The 4,454-nt window shown below is 44.1% G+C and overlaps 1 pseudogene; it reads left to right on the top strand.

The window, feature by feature from the left end:
* The first annotated feature begins 259 nt into the window (after window positions 1-259).
* On the top strand, window positions 260-1,367 carry LOC140709236 (cofilin-1 pseudogene; annotated as a pseudogene).
* The last annotated feature ends 3,087 nt before the right edge of the window (window positions 1,368-4,454 follow it).

The following is a 4,454-nucleotide window of genomic DNA, read 5'->3' as shown; positions in this document are numbered from 1 at the left end:
CTACAAAGCAGGGGTCAGCAAGCTTTTTCTGTAAAAAGCAGATAAATAGTAAATATTTTAAATTTTCCAGGCCATAAGTCCTCTCTGTTACACACTTAACTTTGCCACTGTAGCAGGAAAGCAGCCGTAAACAATATATTTTAAAAGTATGTGACTTTGTTTTAATAAAACTTTACTTACAAAAACAAGCAGTGGGCTCGAGTTGACCCACAGCCCATGAGTCACAGTTTGCACACTCTTGCTATAAAAATATAATAATAGGTTCAGTCGGGTCCCGGCAGCATCTGCAGCGCTCTTGTCTACTGCGGCTCTCGGTGCCCGCTCCTTTTCGTTTCCGGAAACATGGCCTCCGGTGTGGCTGTCTCTGATGGTGTCATCAAGGTGTTCAACGACATGAAGGTGCGTAAGTCTTCAACGCCAGAGGAGGTGAAGAAGCGCAAGAAGGCCGTGCTCTTCTGCCTGAGTGAGGACAAGAAGAACATCATCCTGGAGGAGGGCAAGGAGATCTTGGTGGGCGATGTGGGCCAGACTGTCGACGACCCCTATGCCACCTTTGTCAAGATGCTGCCAGACAAGGACTGCCGCTACGCCCTCTATGACGCAACCTATGAGACCAAGGAGAGCAAGAAGGAGGACCTGGTGTTTATCTTCTGGGCTCTTCTGAGTGTGCGCCCCTTAAGAGCAAAATGATCTATGCCAGTTCCAAGGATGCCATCAAGAAGAAGCTGACAGGGATCAAGCATGAATTGCAAGCAAACTGCTACGAGGAAGTCAAGGACCGCTGCACCCTGGCAGAGAAGTTGGGAGGCAGTGCTGTCATCTCCCTGGAGGGCAAGCCTTTGTGAGCCCCTTCTGGCCCCCTGCCTGGAGCATCTGGCAGCCCCACACCTGCCCTCGGGGGTTGCAGGCTGCCCCCTTCCTGCCAGACCGGAGGGGCTGGGGGGATCCCAGCAGGGGGAGGGCAATCCCTTCACCCCAGTTGCCAAACAGACCCCCCACCCCCTGGATTTTCCTTCTCCCTCCATCCCTGACGGTTCTGGCTTTCCCAAACTGCTTTTGATCTTCTGATTCCTCTTGGGTTGAAGCAGACCAAGTTCCCCCCAGGTACCCCAGTTGTGGGGGAGCCTGTATTTTTTTTAACAACATCCCCATTCCCCACCTGGTCCTCCCCCTTCCCATGCTGCCAACTTCTAACCGCAATAGTGACTCTGTGCTTGTCTGTTTAGTTCTGTGTATAAATGGAATGTTGTGGAGATGACCCCTCCCTGTGCCGGCTGGTTCCTCTCCCTTTTCCCCTGGTCACTGCTACTCATGGAAGCAGGACCAGTAAGGGACCTTCGATTAAAAAAGACAATAATAAAAAAAAATATATATATATATATATATATAATAATAAGCAGGGATAAGGACTAGGGAGAGCCATAAAGAGAAGGGTTGCCATTTTAAACAGGGAGATGAGAGAAGGCCATGGGAGAAACGGATACTTGGACAAGGAGCTGAAGAAGGGGAGTGAGTGAGCCTTAGATCTCATATCTGTGGGGGAAGAATGTTCTGGGCAGAGAGAACAGCAAGTGCAAAGACTGAGGTGGGAGCATGCAACAAAGGGACCATGAGGCTGGAGCAAGAAGAGGGAGGACAAGAGCTACAGGGGGCAGACCCAGCGCTGGATTTTGCAGGAGGATTTTGCAGGTCTGAGCAGGAGATTGTGCAGTCTTGCAGTACAAGTGTGGTCATCCAACCAACAACATCAGATCCCCTGGGATCAGAATCTGCACTTTAACAAGATCCCTAGTTGAATACTATGCCCATTAAAGTTTGAAAATCACTGGTGTGGAGCCCCCTGGGCCATTATAAAGACTTTGACTTTTATTTGAATGAGATAGAAAATCACCGGCTGATTCTGAGCAGAGAAGTGACATGACCTGACTTTCATTTTTGAAGAAGCACTTGGGTTACTATTTTGTAATTTGACTACAGGAGGGAAAAGGAGGATGCAGAAGACAAGTTGGACTATTTCAATAATTCAAGTGAGAGGTGACGATGATTTATCCTAGGGCAAGTCAGTATGAAATGGTCAGAGTCTGGATATATTTTGAGGCAAAGCCAGCAGGAGTTTTCATCACTTTGGATGTGAGATGTGAAGGGGACAAAAAGGACTGGAAGATGATTACAAGATTTGAGAGCTGAGCAGCTACACAGATGAAGTGGCATTCACTGAGTAGGAAGACGAAAGCGGAGACAGATTGGAGAGGGCAAGTGGGATGAGGTGAAAGACCATGAATTTAGTTAGCTGGGGACACTTTAAGTTTGAGATGTTTATTAGACTGCCAGGTGGAGATAGCAAACAGGCTAGGAGTTCAGAAGAAAGGAACACCTACTTGAAAATCTAGAAATAATAGCATGAGAGATGAAGAGTGTGAAGGAATTTTGGATGTGAGGTAATTATGCTAAATATTTCATTGCAAGGAATTAACAAATACTGTTTAAGTTTGAGAGGTTAAGTGACACGATATAAGCATGTAATTAGAGCTATGGTAAAAATAGGTTAGTACCTAAATAAAAAAAATGGTCGAAAATAAAGAAAATATAGGTTCGTACCTAAACAAAAAATAGACCAAAAAAATTGTTTATGGTAAATGAAATAAGTCAGTCACAAAAAGACAAATATTATATGATTCCATTTATCTGACATCCTAAAACAGTCAAACTTATAGAGACAGAAAGTAGAGTGGTGACTACCAGGGGCCAGTACCAGGGGAGAATGGGAAGTTTTTGTTCCATGGATACAAAGTTTTAGTTTGGGAAAATGAAAAAAGGTGTGGAGATGAATGTGGTGATAGGTACAATAATGTGAATATACTTAATGCCACTGAACTGGACACTTAAAAGTGGTCAAATGGTAAATTTTATGTTATGTATATTTTACCACAATAAAATTTTTTTAAAAAAATAACTCACATAGTAATCACACACACAAAACAATAAATTATTACCACATGAGACAGGATGAGAAGGGAGGGAGGAAGAGAGACACTTTTTATTTTGTACTTTTCGGTAGTGTTTGCATTCTTTAATCATATGCACACATTATTTTCATATTTAAAAGTAAAATATTTTTAAAGAATGGGTATGAAAGGGAAGAATTTCAGTCCATGTTTCTGCTTGACTTGCACTCAAATTCTCAAAACACCATTTTATAGAAACTGATTTCCAAGAAGCCATCAAAACCCTTTTTATTATTATTATTATTACTAGAAGCCATTCCCTTGGAATCAAACACTTGTGTTTTTCCGATGGAGCTCAAATTCAAAGTCTGGGAGGGTGAGTCCATTTGGAAACCTACTCAGCACAGTCTTTGAACTGCTGTGTTTTCCAGGGCTTCACACACATCCCTCATCCAACTGGCTTCCCATCCAAGACATCGTCAGGCAGCCAGTATTTACTGACCTGCCCACAGGGGTGCCCTGAGCCTGCTGGAAAATGCCCAGTAAGCGAAGCCTACCCACCAGTGAAGTCGACCTCAGGAAAATCCCAGACTGCAGCTGTCCGTCGCCTGGGCTCCAACCAACGAGCTGAACGATGCCAATATGGAGGCCTTGAAGGAGGTCTTCACATCTCACAGAATTTACTGGAAACTCTCGATTCCTGTCAGAGGACTCTAGTATGTCAAAGTTGGAAGACACCTCAGAAATCATGTCGTAAAACTGTTCATTTTATAGAGGGAGAAATGAGGCCCAAATATGCACCATCATGGAGCCCAGACCCAAACATAGGTGTGGATATCAGGAAACATGCCACGTTCTAGATTTAAGTCTGAAAGCGTCTTCCATAGTGTCAGGACTGTCCTTTTTCAGGTTAGGTTGAGTAATAGATGGTGGTTAGGGAAATAGGACGACGTGAGGAGGCAGGAAGGAATACACATAGTTTTAGTTGCCTTGGCAGATGTGATAACAACATGACAAGTAAGCCAGAATTCAAAAATTGGCCGTGATGTCATTCAATTGATGGATCGGTTATTTGCTCTGCCAGACGTTGCTTTACGTGCTATGGATGTGGAATTGAATCAGAGATGGCCTTGCCCTTGAAACACTCATAGTCCAGCCATCCAGATGGCAACCAGGGTTGCTAATAGAGACAGTTACAACACAGTATGATAAGCATGAAATAGAGCAGCATTTCTTAAACTTTTCTGATCATTAGAATTGCCCACCCCAGACTTATTGAGTTAAATTGTTCAGGAGAAGGAGCAGGTAATCTGCATTTTTACCAAGACCCACTCCCCCAACCCCCCAAGTGATGCTCACGATCAGTCCCACTGGCTTTGGAATTGTTTAGAGCTGGATCCAATTCTGGTTCAGGCCAATGGCGTTAACTCCCCAACAAAATTGCTCCCTGGATATTTATCTTTTTTCTGTTCCTAGATTCCTTAAGATTACACATTTCCCTCCCATCAA

This window comes from Chlorocebus sabaeus, chromosome 20 (genome assembly GCF_047675955.1).
Source record: "Chlorocebus sabaeus isolate Y175 chromosome 20, mChlSab1.0.hap1, whole genome shotgun sequence".
Taxonomy (NCBI): domain Eukaryota; kingdom Metazoa; phylum Chordata; class Mammalia; order Primates; family Cercopithecidae; genus Chlorocebus; species Chlorocebus sabaeus.
The sequence above is the reverse complement of the archived record's forward strand: the minus strand, read 5'-3'. Positions and strand labels throughout refer to the sequence as shown.